At 43.2% G+C, this 19,752-nt stretch overlaps 1 long non-coding RNA gene across 1 annotated transcript in view; it reads left to right on the top strand.

Moving 5' to 3' along the window:
- Window positions 1-18,724, top strand: part of LOC309858809 — a 57,755-nt gene extending 39,031 nt beyond the window's left edge. Inside the window, exons 2-3 of the long non-coding RNA XR_014308345.1 lie at window positions 14,496-14,665; window positions 18,695-18,724. This is a non-coding gene — a long non-coding RNA (uncharacterized lncRNA). The remainder of the gene's footprint in view (window positions 1-14,495; window positions 14,666-18,694) is intronic.
- The last annotated feature ends 1,028 nt before the right edge of the window (window positions 18,725-19,752 follow it).

Genomic DNA, 19,752 nt, shown 5'->3' with positions numbered 1-19,752 from the left:
AGACTGCATGCCGATGTGGAAATGACTTTTTAGAAAAACTACTATTTTTGCTTCTATAAAGAAAGAAACAAAGGTTTTTCATGTAGCATTTGATAAGATGTTCAGTACAGAAGGCTGAAAACCACAGCCCTTTTGGCCACCCAGATAAAATTATAATGGATCCAAATGATCAACTCTTTTCTTTTTTAATGCTTCAAGTTTTTACTAAAGTTATACTTAGTTAACAAACAGTGTAATATTAGTTTCAGGAGTAGAATTTTATGATTCTTCACTTAAATACAACACCAGTGCTCAACACCACAAGTGCCCTCCTTAATGCCCATCACCAGTGTAGCCCACCCCCTACCCACCACCTCTCCAGGAAACCTCAGTTTGTTCTCCAGGTAAGAGGCTCTTGTGGTTTTCTTCTCTCTCTCTCTTTTTCCCTTCTCCCCTATATTCTTCTGTTTTGTTTCTTAAATGTCACATCTGAGTGAAATCATCTGGTATTTGTCCTTCTCTGATGTATTATGGTCACTCTAGTGACCATACACATCTAGCATAATGGTCACTCTAGCTCAATCTATGTTGTCACCAATGGCAAGATTAAATTCTTTTTCATGGCTGAGTAATATTCCATTGCAGATATACCACATCAAATGTTCAGTTCTTAAGAGCTTCCTGAAATAGGACATAATATGGCAGTAAATGGCAGCTTAATGCAGAACAAATTCTGAAGGGACAAATTCCTTTGAATATGTGAGTCCAAAATGGAAATACTGACCGTGAGCCCTGAGATTATAGGAGACTTTAGTGGGGAAAGGACTTTGCAAAAGAAAGTACAAGATTCTTCACCTTAATAGTGATTTTTATTTTGTTTTGTTTTGCTTTGGGGTCCAAACAATATTATTTACTGGAGAACAGATGTTCAACAGAAACTGGAAGTAGTAAGTTCAATCAAGGGCGTCACTCGCTTCGTGTTCAACACACAGAGTCAAAACAAATAAGCAGAAAAAGTCCTCCAGAGAATTTTCCCTTTGTGACTGCTTTCTCCAGGTGACATGAAACAAACACAGCCTCCCACTCCAGCTGAGCCCTGGGCCTCTGGGGAGGCGGCTGCAGAGTGCTCTGTTGTGCGTGGGCTGGAGGCAGCCAGTGTCTCCGACAGACTGGGACCATCCCAGACAGAAGGATGGGAATGAGTGCATGGTATCCTCAGAAGCTGCTTTCACATGATGTGAGGGCCTCTTTATAGAAAGTCTCTTTTCGATAAACTCAATTCACAGGGGAATCCATCAAGCCTCAATCCTCTTTTTCAAAGGAATCTGTAACATGTCTATTTACCTTGTTTTTCATAACTTGTTTTAAAATGTCCTGATTTGGGTGCCTGGGTGGCTCAGTTGTTTGAACAACTGCCTTCAGCTCAGGTCATGATCTTGGAGTCCCAGGATTGAGTCCTGCATGGCGCTCCCTGCTCAGCACGGAATGTCTGCTTCTCCCTTTGACCCTCCCCATTCCCGTGCGCTCTCTCTCTCTCTCTCTCTCTCTCTCTCTCTTTCATTCTTCCTCTGAAATAAATAAAATCTTTAAAATTAAATAAGCAAAATGTCCTGACTTTCTATGTCCCTCTTCCATTGGGCTGTTTCTTGTATCACCTTTTGAGTATATAGAAGACCTTCAGAAGAATGGCGTGAGTAATCCATGAGCAGGAACTATATTGTAACCTACCTGGGGAGTTGAGAAGGAGAAGCCAGGATGGTTTCTTCTGAGAAGCACCAAAAAAGTGCCTAAGAAGCCTTCTGGTGTTGGAAGTCCCAATGAGAGCCTCGTCTCCTTCACTTTTGGGCAAGCGGTCTCAGCATGCTCTACCCTGCGTCTCCTAATTATATTTTTTTCAGAAGCAAATTAGATTAGGTCACTGCTAAGTCAGAAACTGGAGGGTCTGAGATTTTACCCTACTTGCAAGCTAACAAGTTAGCCTGCCACAGGTGTATATACTTGTACAGTCAGGAGACATGAGAGCTCTGGGTCAGAGACAAAGACCATCTATTCCTCACAGCAAAAGCAGCAGCTGGAGCAATGTCTTGCTTTGGTCCCCAGCGTGATAGGGCCAAATGGCTCCTGTACATGCCGTGGGGTGGGTTAGAGCTGATGAGCTCGGAAATTAGGAAAACCTGATCTTATATAGGGCGGCTGGTAACCCTCCCAGCCTCCCCTCTAAGGGGAGAGCTTACTCAATACCTTGGAATGTAAGCAAATCTCTAGAGAAGGGAAGAACTAAGCTTTATCTTTATTACTGGGTTGTCTCCAGAGAGAGGGAGACTTTACTAAGCTTTACTATCCTGGAATGTCTCTTTATATAAACATTGGCTATCAATTCCTTTTCTCAAAGAAACTGGGCTGTGTAGGAACATGAGGATCCCATAGATAATGTCATCCAGCAGTCCCTTGCTTGCTTGAAGCCCTCAGTGGTTCCCCTCTGTCATTAAAATAATAACCAGCTCTACCTTGCTGTGGGCCAGGAGGTCCTACTTGATCTGGTCCCTGCCTACCTTTCCAGTCTCACCTCATTCATTTCCACTGGGCTCTAACCACACTGGCCTTACATGCATCCCTTAGACACAATTTATTTGTATGTCAGAGTCCTTCAACTTGCTGTTCCCTCTGTCTGGAATACTATTCCCTAGTACCTTCCCAGGACTGACTCCTGATCCCCATCTTGGAGCAGCTCAATTACTTGAGCTGAGGTCACCACCTCAGAAAAGTCATTGGTGTCCCCAACACTAGTCCCTCTGGACCACATCGCCACCTCATTGTCTTCATGGCCATTACCATCCTCTTCTGTTTAGTTCTCTGGTGTCTCGCTGTCTGCCTCCTGAAAGAATAGAAGTCCCATGAGAGTAGAGAACTTGATTTGCACTCAGTTTTTAATCTAATAGCTAGAATAGTATTTGCCTTAGTTCAGTAAATATTTGTTGAATGAATGTGGGATCTGTAAAACGGGGATACTCATAGTTATTTCATAGAAGTCTAAATAATTTAACAAATGCAAACATGGTTTGTGAACTGTAGATACAAGTAAGGGAAATGTATTCGCATTGAATCCATTCATGTGGGGACTGAGGTGAAGGCATCACATTAAGGGTAAGCCCTACATTATACTCTAAGTAGTCATTAGTCTACTCCAGAACATAGCATCCTCAGGCAGAGGACATAAGCCAAATACAAAGCACTCAGAAATCTGTGGGGGCCTCATTTACATGTGCATCTTAATTTTGACCTATTTGTGAATAGCTGTAGAAAATGCATAAATGAATTTGTTGTAGTCATATGAGAATTTTTTATTTTTTTAAAGATTTATTAATTTATTTGAGAGAAAGTGTACATGGGGAGATGTGCAGAGAGAGAGAGAGTCTTACTTAAGACTGCTTACGACTGAGCATAGAGCACGACTTGGGGTTTGATCTCATGACCCTGAGATCACAACCTGAGCCAAATCAAGAGTCAGATGCTTGACAAACTCTGCCACCCAGGTGCCCCGAGAATTTCTTTAATTTCTTGGGAGTTTAAGCCCATATAGGACTAAATACTCATTAAATATGTATTAAAATGAATTGAATTAATTATCTAATATGTAAATAAAACTACTCCTGAGGCATAAAGATTATTTTCTTTATTCAACAAATGTTTATTAAAAATCTTCAATATGGCACAGAGATTTCCCCATGATCTGCTACCAGACCAATTCCCTAACATCATTTTTTTAAAAGATTATTTATTTATTTATTTTGACAGAGAGAGAGATCACAAGTAGGCAGAGAGGCAGGCAGAGAGAGAGAGAGGAGGAAGCAAGCTCCCTGCTGAGCAGAGAGCCCGATGCGGGACTCGATCCCAGGACCTTGAGATCATGACCTGAGCGGAAGGCAGCGGCTTAACCCACTGAGCCACCCAGGCGCCCCCCTAACATCATTTGTCACTCTTCCCGACCTCAGTCTATACACTGTTGACCTGCTTTTACTCCCTGACCTTGATCTATTATTTCAGACTTCTCTTCCTTCATTCAACCTATGTTCACTTACTGGAAAGCCTTGACCACCTTCACCTCCACCTGCACAGGAAGGGCTTCACTTTGCCTGGAGGCAGTCAGTCCCGGCTTGATTTTCAACCGCGGTGGTTTCTGGAGATGTGCCTTTCACCTATGCTTCCTGTCTATGTCTCAGTCACTGCACTTACCCTATTCTATGCTTTTCTGTTCGTTTATCTGTTTTCTCCATTACACTTGCCTCTTCTGTGACAGACTGTGTTTGAATTATCTTTTAATCTCCAACCTCTAATTTGTTATATGACAGAGTAGGTACTCAAATTATACTTGAAGGAAAGAACGAAGGGGGTGGGTGGGGCTGGATGGATGGAAAAATAAAGGAAGAAATGAAGGGAAGAAGAATCATTTTGGTAATGAAAAAATATAACTTTCAAATACAATATTCTGATTTAGTAAGGTGATAAGAAAGAGACATAACCACTTTGATTTTGTCGTAGTTTAAATGAAAAGAAATTACAGGTGAAAATCAATTTAATACCTTTGGGGCAAAATTCTATTACCCTCATTGATAGGGAGATGGGTTGAAAAACATTTCCATTCTGGTAATCTCCATAGTATAAGAAACAAAGAAATCAGGACAGAAAAATGTCTTATTTATATTTGAAATATATGGACCATGACTGTTACTAGGTTTCCTTAAAAAAATATGAAGTTTCCTGAGATATTTACAAGTCCATTATGGTCTTTTCTTTCCAGAATGGTCTTCAGAGTAAAATACAAATTTTCTAGAATGTACACTTTAATCACAGAGCAGGTAGAGCAGTGAATCGTTTATTTATTTATTTATTTATTTATTGAAAATTTATTATTTTTTTATGATTTTTTAAAAATTTCTTTTCAGCGTAATAGTATTCATTGTTTTTGCACCACACCCAGTGCTGCATGAATTGTTTATTTAATCTGTAGAACACATTTGTTTTAAGGACTGGAACTTACTCACTTAAAATGCAGATTAACTAGTTTCTCTCTCTTTTTTTTGGTTGAGGTGAAATTGATGTCTAACTTCAATAAGTTCTAGGTATTCAAGATTATAATTCGATGTTTGTGTACACCACAAAATGATCATCACCGTACATCTAGTTACCACCCGTCACCATAGAGTTGAACCCCTTCACCCACTTCACCTACCCATCCCCTCTGGTAATCACTAATTGTTCTCTGTATTTATGCTTTGGCTTTCGTTTTGTTGGTTGGTTTGTCTTGTTTGTAAATGAACCATTAATCTGATTCATCATTATATAAGTTGGGTGAAATTCACTAAAGAAAATCATTCAGGGCCCCTGGGTTCAGTTATTCTCTATACCAATTTTGTAATACATAATAAAAATAAGAATGTTCTGTGGCCAATTCAACCCCACATAGAATAAGTCCAACCTCTGTGAAAATATTGTATCACTTTTTCGACCACACACTATTATCATGGGGTCCACCTTTCTAAGCAACACTGCTGGAGGTCCAGTCTTACATAGCTTCTGGTGTTAAAAGATACACTGAGGCACATCGAAAAATTTTTTTAAGTTTATTTGATCATTTATTGACTCAAATCAGACAGTACCGAACCAGAAGTGGTTAGGAACCCTAGGTAGGTAGGATCACAGCAAAGACAGACACAGAACCTTCGGAAGCAAGGAAAGTATTTGGCCGCAGCAAAATCCTAATTGACTTTCTGTGATTGGGTGATTGGTTGTCCTTAGTGTTTAGTTTTTCTAATGTTGGGACATTAACAGGCTTAGATTTGGGTTTGCTTAAGTAGACCAGCCAACATGGCATCAGAATCTCCTCCGCCAAAATTAATTTAACACTGAGTAGCAATTTCTTTCATATTCTTATAGTCCGCATTTACTTTTTAAGTGTAAAAAAATAACACAAATATCCCCTACTTGTTCCCAAACATTGGGAACAATTTGACCCTGCTCTTTGATCATTTTTCTATTTCATCATATTTCCCCCTTTCCTCTTACAGAAGAGATGAAGGTTATTTTCCATTTGTGACTTGGCTGCTAATAACAGGACATGTCAGAGAAACGTTACAGGGCGGAGGTTGGGGCTGAAGGGGTCCACATTCACTGTCTGATTCCATCTTTGTATCCAAAATGAAATCACTTCTCTCCAAGAAGCATGGCGGGTGACAGCCCAGTTATTGAAGGCACAGGTAAAAGGAGACATCTAAGTGCTCGTCTCAGAAATCTGTATGCAACAAAGCTCTGATTCTGTGTGGCATGGCTCATCTGGGTTGCAGGGACCACCTGAGACACCAGCAGGCCCAGGCTGGGGGGCAGGCTTCCTGCAGCGTGTTTATATCCGAGAAGAACAGCACAGCTATGTGAATGATAGGCTATTCAGCTGGAAGTGGCCTTAGGAAAAATAAACAAAGCCCAGCTGCATTTCTCACATCTCAGCTCTTCAGTAGAAGGGAGGGAGGGGCTCAGGCCTACCATTCTCTCCTGGAAGTAGTAGATTTTTAAGATGTTTGATAGATTTCCAAGGTTCGCGAGTAGGACTAATAACACTATTAGCTGCAACTTATGGGACACTTGATCTGTGCATACATTGCACTTACTGTCTCAGTGAATCCCCTAATAATGAGTGTTATTATTCTCATTTTCCCAGGAGGTGAAGTTATACAGCTAATAAGTGGCAAATCCAGGATCTGAGCGCCCCCCACCCCGTCTGTCTGACTCCAAAGTCCGAGCCCTGAGCATGACCTGTGGCAGTTGCTCGATTTCAAGCGAACTGGAAGACAGGCACATCTGCTGAGGGAGGACGTGTGTCTGCGGGCCAGCCTCGGAAATGAAGAGTCACCAGTACCCTAGCACAAGAAGGCACTCTCGAATGCTTGCTGTCTGAGCTGAGTGTGCAGGAGTGAGGAGTGAAAGGCGCAAAGTAATTTGTAGCCGAGTGAAGCTAGTGTGGCTAAGGGAGCCTCGGCTTCTCAGGGCAGTGGACAGGCAACAAGTAATTAAGAGCCTTTTCTGCAACGCTAGCAGTTAGGACTTATTTGAGCCAATGAGCAATCCTTGAAGTCATTTAAACAGCCGAGTAATACAAGCAGATTTGTGTTTTGGTAGATCCTTCTAGCCACAGTATGAAAGGTCAGTTGAAGGTGGGCCACTATGGTGGCCGTGAGGAGGCAGAACTGGTGGGATTTGGAGACTGAGGGTGTGAGGAAGAGGGAAGAACCAAGGATGACACCCAGGTTTCCGTTCTGATGGGGATGGGTGGCTGGTGGTACCACTGGGATAAGAAACAGGAAGCAAAGAAGGCTCCTGATGATGGCTCAGATTTGGAGGTGTAGGGTTTGAGATGGTTGTAGGATATCCAGGTGAGCATTAGACAAACAAATCTGGAGCTAAGGAGAGAGGTACAATTGGAAAGTGGGAATGTGGAAGTCACTAACTTATCGTGACACATTACGTCAGAAATATGGATGATAGTGTCAGGAAAGTCTATGGAATAAGACCAGAAGCCTTTGTCTAGACCCGTGAGGAATACCAATAGGTAAGGGATGAATAGGGGAAATGGAGCCATGAAAAATGATCGAGAGGGAATGACCAGAGAAAGGAAACCCAAGATGTATTATTCTAGACACCAAAGAAAGAAGTGTAAAGACAACTTGCCCACCAATCTCAGACATGCAGCTGGGTCAGTAGACCCCCTCCGTCCTCCCCAAAACACCTGTCAAAGCCTTTACTGTATCATATACTGCTTGTCTCTTCCCTGTGAGTGGACATGATCGTCAAGGTCAGGGCCTGTCCATTGCCTGAGGCAACAAAAATAGCTTCAAATTGAAGGGGGTGGAATTCTGGTTGGAACAGATTGAGGAATGAATGGATGAGGAGGGATTTAAAATGTTAAATCTCAATTATCCAAGCTAAGAGAACAGAACAGAAATGTGGGAGAAACAAACAGAAAGAGATAAGCCCAAAAGTTCTATTTGACTCTGAACATAGAGTCCATAGAAAACTCGTGTTCTTTTTTTTTTTTCTTTTAAGACTTTATTTGTTTGAGAGAGAGTGAGAGAGAGAGTATGAGAGGAGAGAAGGTCAGAAGGAGAAGCAGACTCCCTGTGGAGCTGGGAGCCCAATGAGGGACTCGACCCCGGGACTCCAGGATCATGACCTGAGACATGATTGGATGTAGCTTCAGCCTTAGCAACACCGTCAAATGCCCAAATCATCCTCCCCCCACCCTGAAGGCAGTTGCTTAACCAACTGAACCACCCAGGCACCGAAGACTTGTGTTCTTTCACAGCCCTCCCTAAGTCCCAGTCCTCCTTTCATATGGCCTGAAGGCCTGCAGTTGAAACTCATCCAGGGGGGCACCTGTGTTGCTCAGTCAGGGTTAGGCGCCTGCCTTCAACTCAGGTCAGCATCTCAAGGTCCTGGGCTCGAGCCCCACATCAGGCTCCCTGCTTGGCGGCGAGTCTGCGTCTCCCTCTCCCTCCGTGGCCCAGCCTCCCCCGACCAGTGCTCTCTTTCTCTCTATCTCAAATAAATAAATAAAATCTTAAAACAACAACAACTCTCCCAGAAAGAGGAGAAAAGGAGACAACAGATACCTCAAAGGGGGTGAGCCCTTGCTCTGTGATTGAGAACTGACTACTATGAAAGGGGCCTAAAAAAAAAGAAACTGCATGTAAGAAAGTTCTGCTGCTGCAGATAACAGATAATCATAAGGTGTATCATCTCTATTTTCGTGACAAACAGAAGGTCTGAATGTTTGCAAGCCAATAAAACATCCTCCAGCATTTGAAGATGAGTGTACTTCAAGATTTTGGATGAATGCCATTCAGAAAATGTTTCCTTCATGAAGGTGTCATTATAATAATGAATGTTTTGCATTTGGGGAAGTGGTGTAATATGTGGAATGTTCAGCCAAAGGGAAAAAGATTAGTAGCTAGCTCTAATGACTTCTGGAGAACATGAACATTTTCGTTTCTTGAGTCTCTTCTTTTTTTTTTTTTTTTTTCACCCCAAAGTCAAATGGAGGGTGGAATAAGGAAAAATTGAAAACAAGGGATTGGCTTGACCATAATAATAGCAAAAATACTTCATGTACGTATCAATTTGTTTTTTAAAGTGCTTTGACATGCATCAAGCTGATTTGGATGTGTATTTATAAATAAACCATAATGAAGGCATGTCCGCTGTGACAATCCTACGAAAGAATTGAGGAAATTGATGATTGGATATAGCTTCAGCCTTAGCAACACCATCAAATGCCCAAATCATCCTCCCTCCCCCCTCCTCCCTTTCTTTCCTCCCTTCCTTCCTTCTGTAGAGCGCTGAGTATTCTTCCATTGTGACACTGTAGTATAATAAGAAATATATATATATATATATATATATATATATATATATATATATATATATATATATATATATTGGTCTTCATTCCTGGCTCCTAAAACAGTCCCAAAGCAATAAAGATGAAAGGAGCACGTTTTGGTTTAAGATTTGATTTCTGTCCCCAGTTCCTGAAATTATTCTGGCTCGATAAAGATTAAAAACAAACAAACCATCTTTTCTTATTCATTACAAGCCCTTTCCACCCACCTGAGCTTATATGAATGAGGTGACTTCTAGAAAGTCCCTAAGGTTGGGAGCTGGTTCCCAAAGGAACCAACCTGAGAATTAGAGAGTTGGAACTTTTAGTGCCCCCCTCCCTGTTCCACCTCCAGGGAGCGGGGAGGGCCCGGAGTTGACGTTGACCATGAATGGCCAATGGCTTTATTAATTGTGTCTGTGTAATGAAGCTTCCGTTAAAAAAAAAAAAAAAAAATCCTACGGGAAGGGATTCAGAGAGCTTCGGAGTTGGTGAACCCATGGAAATGCCAGAAGAGGGAAGCATCTGCAGAGGTCATGGAAGCTCTGTGCTTTCCCCATACCTCGCTCTATGGGTCATGAGGGGAAGGCCCCACATGTTTGTTTCAGATGTAGCCATAGTAATAGTAGGGGTGTCTGGGGGCGGGCGTCAGTCGGTGGGCGTCTGCCTTCAGCTCAGGTTATGATCCCAGGGTCCTGGCTTCAGAGCCCCCAATTGGGCTCCCTGCCCGGCGGGAAGCCTGCTTCTCCTTCTTCCTCTCCCACTCCCCCTGCTTGTATGCCCTCTCTTGCTGTGTCTTTCCCTGTCAGAAAAATAAATTAAATTAAATTAAATTAAAATAGTAGTAGTAGTGAGAGAAATGGAGCTTTCTTTTTAGTCTTGTGCTATACAAGGCACTAATCTAACAAGTATCTTATCCTAGCCTGTGTTCCCAAGTTATCCGGTCGTCCAACAGTCTTCTTGGACTTCTGTTTACAGGAAGATGGGAGCTGCGTGAGTCCTGGGCCCACGGACAAGCTCTTACCTTGGGTCAACTAATTAAAACCTGTGTGCCTCAGTTTCCTCACTAGTAAAATAATCTCTCCCTGAGAAGGTGGTTAGGAGTAGTAAATGAGTTCGTATTTGTAAAGTACCTCGTTGGCACTCAATAAGGGTTTATTTAAGTGTGTGTTTCATAAGTAAATGAGCTGGGTAGGCTCAGCATTCTTTTGTGAGAGAAGAATTGTTCTTTATTACTTGTGCCTCAGCAGATTGTTCACACAATTACGATGGATCTCCAGATATACGGGAGCAAGTCACTCGCTTTATTGCTTCTTTCCGCCATCTAGAAGAAATTCCATAAATGAAAGAGTTTATGAGAACTGAATATATATCACCAAACATCTCTTACAAAGGCTCAGATCCAATGCCTACTTAAGGAAGAAACACGGCTCCTTCCCTGGGATGCGCCCTTTATTCAAATCCCCGGGGACATTCCATATCTGAACTGGAGAAGTTAATGATTCCCAGAGACCACTTTTTGAAACTGTTGAACTGATTTCATCAGTTTATGCCGTTTGTGGGTGGGTGGGAAGATTTTACAGTCCGCTATCAATTCTTTCCAACGGCTAGAGAAGAAGCATAGTCACTCATGGTTGCTCCTACTGAGGTCATGAGATCACGGCATAATTTTTTTTCTCTTGTCCTTACAAGGAAATCTTCAAAACTTTCTTCAGACAGGGAACCAAAAATAGTGACAAGGAGAAAGGGTTGCCAAAGACGTGTCCTTTTCCCCCTCCCTCTATTTCATTTATAGTAAAATCTTTAATCTTTGAGAGCAGTTTTGCACGTTCCTCTTGCTGGACGCTGTTTATTTCAAGCTGCCAATCTTGTTGCATGTACACCGCTGCTCTCGGGTTATCTTCCATTTAAATATCCACAGTGACCACTAGCCCTTTTTGGTCGTTTTTAAGTGCCAACAGTTTTCCAGAAAGTCACATCTCTTTCTGTCTCTGCCAAATTTTGCAAGATTTCTGTAGTCTCCGCGAGAGGCAGTAGTGGGCTCTGAGGGCAGAAGACATGAGCTCAAGTTCTGGACCCACCCCTGGCTCTGACCCTTGGGAAAGACCTCTGCCGTGTTTCCTCACTTCCTTCCTCACAGAGCTACGGAGGAGAGCAAGTGAAAATGATGATGTAGATGCACCTGAAAGCTCTATTTTAAAGTAAGTTACATTGCTTTAAGCGTTTTGCCTGTAGGTACATTTCACAATCTATAAGGCTAAAATAATTGAAATCTAAAAAATGTTGAATCAGAAAAACATAACAGGTGTCTCATCTCTAGTCTGGTGACCAACAGAAGGTCTGAATGTTTTCAAGCCAATAAAACATTGCTGAATTTGCAAAATGAAAGTGGTCTGTTCAAATATTAGTTCCGTCTATGTAGACATACACGCTAGGGTACTGGATATGCCAGGGCCCTAATCTCTGAAATATTAGAACCTAGGATTCAGAAAACAAATTGCATCTTTTCTGCTCATCAAACATGCAGCTTCTCCTTTTTCAAACAAGCTGGAGCCGGGTTTTTAGCGGAGCACACTGACCCGCAGCCAGAAGAGGACAGGTCTCATTTTCCCTTACAGTTTGGGTGGCCATCGAAGCTCTGGCCAATGAGATGTGAAGCAGGAGTGCTGTGTGGGATTTCCAGGACGTTCTGTGAGTTCTGTAGCGGGGAGGAGCTGCACCTTCTCTCTTCCCTCTCGTCTGGTGACAACGGAGTTGACAGACAAACCCTGGGATGACCTGGCTCTGAACTTCTTATGTGCAAGAAAGAATTAAACTACTATCCTGTTCCGATTGTTTTTGGTGGGGGCTGGGGAGTAGGAGCAGCGGGGTTCTGTTATTCATAGTTGAACCTAATGTTAACGGAAAAATGTCTCTCTGTGCATGACCCATCTTTTTTTTTTTTTTTTAAGATTTATTTATTTACTTGTTTGAGAGAGAGAGAGCATGAGCAGGAGGGACAGTTGAAGAGAGAGAGAATCTCAAGTAGAGGCCTCACTCAGGGCTCGATCTCATGGTCCTGAGGTCATAACCTGAGCTGAAACCAAGAGTCAGATGCTTAACCGCTCTGCCACCCAGCGCTAGATGTTGGGTCCAAACCCATCACTCTTCGAGAAGCTGGGAGTTGTAAGTGCCCTCCTGCATGTGTGTTGCTATGCCAGGGGTAGGGTTTATGGAGAAATTCTGTCCCAGCTTCTCCTGCCCTTTTCCCCCCTCATCTGCCCAATGTATAGGATTCACTCAGTTGGTTTCTGGATTTCTTTCAGAGAAAATTGCTCTATACTTAGATGAGATACAGTGTGTCTGTGGGAGGAGGTGAATTTGGAGGTTGCCATCTTGAACCAGAACTTAATACTTCATTTCAACATTTTACTGGAGGCCACAAATGATAGTCTTGCACATGAAAAATCCTAATGAACTTACAAAAAATGCTAACCGTAATAAATGTGTCTAGCCAGATCACAAGATAAAATTAATACATAAAAATTAATTCCAGTTCTATTAGTAATAAAAATTGGAAAATGAAGTAAAAAATAAATATAATTTACAATAATATTTTAAAAACGTAAAATACTTAGGGATAAACTTAACAATTATATGGCAGACCTAGTCAGGCGCCCCTGTGACCTGTCTTTTTTTAAAGATTTTATTTATTTATTTGACAGAGAGAGACAGAATGATAGAGGGAACAGAAGCAGAGGGAATGGGAGAGGGAGAGGCAGGCCTCCCGCTGAGCAGGGAGACCGATGCAGGGCTCGATCCCAGGACCCTGGGGTCATGACCTGAGCTGAAGGCAGACACTCAATGACTGAGCCACCCAGGCACCCCAGACCCGTCATTTTAAAATTTATTTTTATTTATTTTTAATTTTTTAGAATTTCTTTATTGACAGACAGAAATCACCAGCAGGCAGAGAGGCAGGCAGAGAGAGAGGGAGAAGCTGGCCCCCCGCCAAGAAGAGAGCCCGATGCAGGTCTCGTTCCCAGGATCCTGGGATCATGACCTGAGCCGAAGGCAGAAGCTTTAACCCACTGAGCCACACAGGTGTCCCCCAGACCCGTCATTTTTAAAGACAAGTTTGAATCTCTTTCCTAAAGTAAGATGCTGGGAGGCAAAATATATAATCCCACATGATTATTTGGCAGTTTACTGATGACTTTGTGATAAACCCCCACAACTCCCAATTCTTGGTCTTTGGCAAGCAATATGGCTTACACAAATGAAAGGTTGGGCCAGGTGAGCTGGAACAGAGCCGACAGAGCATCTTTAAAAAAAAAAAGAAAGAAAGAAAAATCTGAAAATAAATAAATAATTTTTAAAAAACATCTCTCTGGGGCGCCTGGGTGGCTCAGTGGGTTAAGCTGCTGCCTTCGGCTCGGGTCATGATCTCAGGGTCCTGGGATCGAGTCCCGCATCGGGCTCTCTGCTCAGCAGGGAGCCTGCTTCCTCCCCTCTCTCTGCCTGCCTCTCTGCCTACTTGTGATCTCTCTCTGTCAAATAAATAAATAAAATCTTAAAAAAAAAAAAAAAAATCTCTCTGATGTTTTTAAAAAACATCTCATCTGATGTCACTAATGAATAGTGACAGGTCACCGTGGAGTTGCATGTCACCTGCTGATGGAAGCTGACTTGACAGAGCCGTAGCTTGTCCCTGGACGTGGGTCTGTGGAAGATCCAGGTGGCTCATGGAGGGAGGTGGGTGAGCACATGTAAGTACATGTGCCTGTAATTTTGTGCCCAGCACCGAGGAAATCTAGCCAAACAGCTTTTATACCTGTATTTGGAAACCGATGAGGTGATTAGACAATACATTCATATTTATTGGGCAACACGATATTTTTGAATGGACAAAATAAAGAGCCTCTTTGGGAAGGCACACGTGGCCATCTTGTTCTCCGAATGTGTGGGGCCACACTGCCTTCTTCATTCAGTCACTGAGCACGTTGGCGTGGAGGGCCTACTGTATACCAGACCACAGAGTGACCCGGGACCACCTTGCTGATATGACTCCCCCTTCTGGGCTAACATCTTTTATTCTCCCCTTGTCCAGGGCTGGTGTGTCTCCAAGACCCAGGTCTGGGCCAAGAAGACTTCTGGCTCCCACAGCCCTCCATGGCGGTTTCCTGCTCTGCTCCAAGCTCCTGTCACAACTTGTATCTGCACAACCCATTGGTCTTTTGGCAGCTCCATTCAGTGGGTTTACATTTATTCCACAGTAAGGTGAGTGCCTTGAGTTCAGAGACACATCTTTGGTGCCTAATAAATGCTTGTGGATGATATCATATTTGTGGAGTACTTGACAATCTCTTTGGTCAGCATTCATCGGGCATCATTGAAGACCTTGCACTATACTAAGCATGAGTGGGGAGAAAAGATGAGTAAGACTTGGGCTCAGGGGCTGCTGGAGCAAGAGAAGTATGAACAAATCATTGTAACTCCACATCACAGATGTCAGAAAAAAGCTTAGAGCAAGGGTTAGGGTAGAAGCTTCTGATTTCTCCTTGGAAAGACTTAACAGAAAAAGCGGTGTCACACCTAGCTCTAACGGGAGAAGAAAGGCTGGTGGGTTAAGAAGTGGTTCGCACACATTCCACCATCGGTTCTTCAGGATCTCTTGAAGGTAGGCGGGGCAGTTACTGCATCTCCACTTTACACAAAGAAGTGGGAGCAGAACGTGTCACGGTGTGATGTCCGGGAGCTCCTGGCTGTCAAGAGAAATGAGGCGGGCTCAGAACTCAAGCTCTGGATCCTAATCTGTTGCTCTTTCTATCATGCCTCCTGGTCTCCCTAAGTAATGTGGATGACCATGAGTTCGGCCCCGGGGAAGGTCAGGTGTTTCTTATTTTCTCAGTTAAAATGAGTCGAGCAACCCAATTCATTTAATTTATTGCATTTTCCTCTTCCATTTTTCATAATTCTCTCATTTATGAGGCCAGGGTTCTTAGTAAGTCCCCTTCCTGGAATCTTCCCTAAGGAAATAATCAGAGAGGCAGACATAAATTTATGGACAAAAACTTTCCTAGCAGAACTATTTATAATAACAGAAAATAGGAAACAACCTAAATTTCCAACAAAAACAGACTAGTAGGCAGGCCTTAAACATCTTTCCATATATTTTAATGATTTCAAAAATGCTTACAATTAATGTTATTAAAAAAATAAAGGACAGGATAAAAACCCATGATTCCAATTTTGTTGGGTATACATGCCACTGCACACATAGGAAAAGAAGAACTTTCAGGAAGACGCTCACGGCGGCCATCTTGATGCTCTTTGTTCATACTGCCTGCCTTGCATAGTGTGCATTTTATCATCAGAAAACTAACTAAATAAATAAAGATTGCTTAATAAAGTGCAAAAGTCATCAAGAGGGCAATAAAACTGAGACTGGATTCCCGTATTGGTCAGGGTGACCTGAGAAACAGAAACAAAATGAGAGGATTTGTTGTAAGGAATCAGCTCATATGATGATTATGGAAGCTGGCAAGTCCAAACTCCTGAGGGTAAGCAGCGGGCTAAAGCCCTAGAGAAGAGTTGATGCTGCAGTTGGAGTCCAAGGGCAGTCTGCTGGTCCAATTCTGTCTTATTGAGAGGTCAGACTTTTTCTCTAGTAAGGTGTTCAACTGACCGAATGGGCCCCACTCCCATTATGGAGGATAACCTATCTAACTCAAAGTCTACAGACTTAAACCTTAATCTCATCTAAAAAAGACCTGCCCAGAAGAAACATCGGGAATATTGTTGGACCAAATACCTAGCTACTGTGGCCTAGCTAAGCTGATGCATAAAATTAACCATCACAATTCTATAACTAAAGATTTCTCACCTATAGGTGCAACCATCTGGGGACAGAGGCTCTGTCTGTCTCCTCCTTTCCATTCCTCTGTCACTCGGCATGGGTCTGGTTCATGGTAGATGTGCAGCAGATGTAGGATGGGCGTGTCGGTGAGTGAGGGAGCAAATTGCTAAGAGGACAGGCAACGATATTACTTAATTATCAATTCAGAATGTCACAACCTACATTCAAGTTCCCTTAGCCTGGGACCTGGCCAGCCTTCAGAGGAAGCCATATCACAACACAAGGGCAGGTCCTGGCAACCACAATTACCCCAAACACACGATTTACCCTACTCTACCCACATTTCTAGACCTAACGGAAACTTGCCCTGAGCGCAGAGATGACTAAGGACACAGAGTCTGTCCCAGTGATGCTGCCCTGCCTGGACAATGAGCAGAGGGAGGCACGAATCTTGTAGGACCAGAGATATGGGCCCTCTGGGAGCTGCCTGACTAGAGTCCTCGCATGACAGCCTGCTTTGTGTCAGTCCAGGCAGGTGGCAGTGGGAGCAACACTGGTCCCCGTGACCTCCAGCCAGACAGTGACCCCTTGCTGCCTCAGCCCTGCTGAGAGCACACAGTTTCTCCAGCCAACACAGAATCTTTTTCCATGAGGTTATTTGTCACCTCTGAGTTTCTTTCATTCTTTTTTTTAAACTTTATTTTTTCAGTGTTGCCTCTAAGTTTCTTGTTTTACTGACTCGCTCTAAGTTGCTTGGGCTAGAATCTTTCCTGAAACCACAGATCCCCCGATCCTGTGACCTGCCAGTACTCCACCCCCCTCTGGAGCCTCAGAAGGGCAGGACTCTGGGTGCCCCGTCAGTTCAGAACTAGGGACATTTCAATAGCTGTGGTCACCAAGGCACAAAGGCCAGGAAATTCCAGAGGCCCATAAAGTGATTTGAAAGAAGGAACAAGGAGCAAGTTTGTTTGTTTGTTTGTTTTTATAATGAATAAAATCTTCTATTCAATGTGGTGATCTTGTTCTAGTCATGCAAAAGGGTTTTGTTTTGTTTTTAATGAAAGGTCGACTATGAGGCGTAAGTTCTAAGATCTCACATTTTTCAAAGGAAAATTCAGACACAGAAGTTCTTATTGAGGGAGGAGACTTGATTTTATGGAGGGATAGGGAAAGGAGCTGTGGCTGGTGGACATCCAATCACGTCACCGCCTGTCGGAGGCAGGTTTGAGGTGGGGGAGTTAGAGGACTGGGCTTCGCCCCACAGAGGAGTGGTCCTGTTAGGTGGACTTGTCCCTTCCTGGGCACAAAAGTGCTGACATGCAGTCTGTATGGAAGGTGTTAGTTTTATATACAGGTGAGAAGCATTACCGGCTGGGCAGCATTCCAGAAAATCAACAACCTAAAAAGTATGGGTCATAGATGTTGTCTGATGTGATGATGTCCACATTTATGGGTCACTTACCAACAGCCAGGCACTCTTCCAAGGGCTTTGCATGGATCAACTCATTTAATGCTCACAGTGTCCCTATGAAGTAACTATGAATATTCTCCATACTTCAGAACTATGGAATCTGAGGCCTAGAGAGATGACATGACTTAATTTGCCGAGTGTACAACTAGTAAATGATAGAGCTAGCAACTGGTCCCACAACTGTCATTCTTAAATGACACGCTACACACACACACACACACACACACACACACACACACACACAGGTCCCGGGGTGCTAAAGTTAGATGTCTCTTACACAGAAATGGCACGCACCCTCACTTTCTTACTTCCACGATCCCTGCCTGAGCCAATTTTCTGACCTCTATTCCTGTTCCATTTCACTCCAGCATTCCAGCTGCAAATCTAAACAGCTGGCTTCTAGTCTTGACCTTTCCTTCATTATGTTCCCTGCTGTGAAAGCTCTGGACCAAGAAGTCACCACATACTAGGTTTAATAGGCATTGGATGCCCACTCAGTGGCTGCCCCTGGACACCCGTTTCTTTGGTCTTGACAGTGATGGAGCCACATGGAGAGGAAGCTGAAGAGCCCTGCATCAGGCCTCGGGTGGCCCCAGTTCTACCTCCAACCAACAAAGCAGCCTCCCGGGCACAGGGTTCTTATCTTGAAACTTAGGAAACTGACATCAGCTATCTCCGAAACGCTGTGTTTCAGTCATCTCTATCCAGGGGTGCCAGACTGGTGATTCTTCTTTTTGTAGCCACCATTCTTGCCCTGGCAGCTCGGTGGTCTATCTTGGGGCAGGAATGAGACACACGGAGATTTATTTGAGGAAACTGGCCATCCACACGCATGGTGTCCTCTGGGGCATTAAAAAAGCAAAACCCCAACACTGACAGTGAATGCATCTTTGCCAAGTTTGCAGGAGAGCTTCCTGATTCACAGGATCAAATTTACTCCTCAATTCAGAACAACATGTTCTTCTTCCTCTCTTTTCAGGATATTTGCGGAGGAGAATTTTAGAATCACTTGCAGTCATTCACTGAAAATAAAAATGGCATGAAACCAAATGATCTTAAGTCAATACTTTTGAGAAAGGTAAATATTTGCAGATTATCAATTCTGTGCATTTTAAAGCATCAGGAAAGCACCAAAGAACAAAAATAGTTTCTGGGAGGCAGGCAGGTGCCCAGAGGCACGGGGAAAGCTGAGTTAGCACCAAGCGGTCACATGTAGTTAGGGAGACCACACCTCACGGAGGCAGGGGAGAGCTCCTTTACTTTGATGCACTACCCTGGCCATGGGAATTTGCTGATCTTCCCTTAGAATGTTGGGATTAATACACTGAATCTAATCCTTTTTCAGACTCTGCTGGGACTACCCAAAGGAAGAGAGAAAATAAATATGGTTAGTGGCTTGGAAGCCAGTGAAGTGGATGGGATGTCGATATTCTGTCATTCCTGATTTGCTGATTTCTTGCCTTATGAAACCCTCCTTCCCAAGGTAGAAACCCCCAAAACTACATTTCTCAGCTTCCCTCATACGTGCTTGGTACAAGCATATAATCAAGTCCAGCTATATAATTTGTGGGGCCCAGTGAAAATTGAGAATGTGGGGTTCCTTAATCAAAAAGTAAGGGGGGGGGCGCCTGGGTGGCTCAGTGGTTTGGGCTGCTGCCTTCGGCTCGGGTCATGATCTCGGGGTCCTGGGATCGAGCCCCGCATCGGGCTCTCTGCTCCGCGGGAAGCCTGCTTCCCTCTCTCTCTCTCTGTCTGCCTCTCTGCCTACTTGTGATCTCTGTCTGTCAAATAAATAAATAAAATCTTAAAAAAAAAAAAGTAAGAGGGAAGGGTGCAGTTAAAGGTACTTCGATATAATCCATTTTCCCTCAAAAATACTATATTACTCATAAAATGTACTATGGGGTAATAGTGATATGTTAATAGCAACATAAAAATACAAATTGCAAAAAAATTGTGTCCTAATTTTAAATTAGATCAGGAACAATACTTTATAATGTGCTACCTTGACTGATATTAAGATTTCTCTAATTTTTT

Source organism: Mustela nivalis (genome assembly GCF_964662115.1).
Source record: "Mustela nivalis genome assembly, chromosome: 2".
Classification (NCBI taxonomy): domain Eukaryota; kingdom Metazoa; phylum Chordata; class Mammalia; order Carnivora; family Mustelidae; genus Mustela; species Mustela nivalis.
This window is presented reverse-complemented; position numbering and strand designations above follow the sequence as displayed.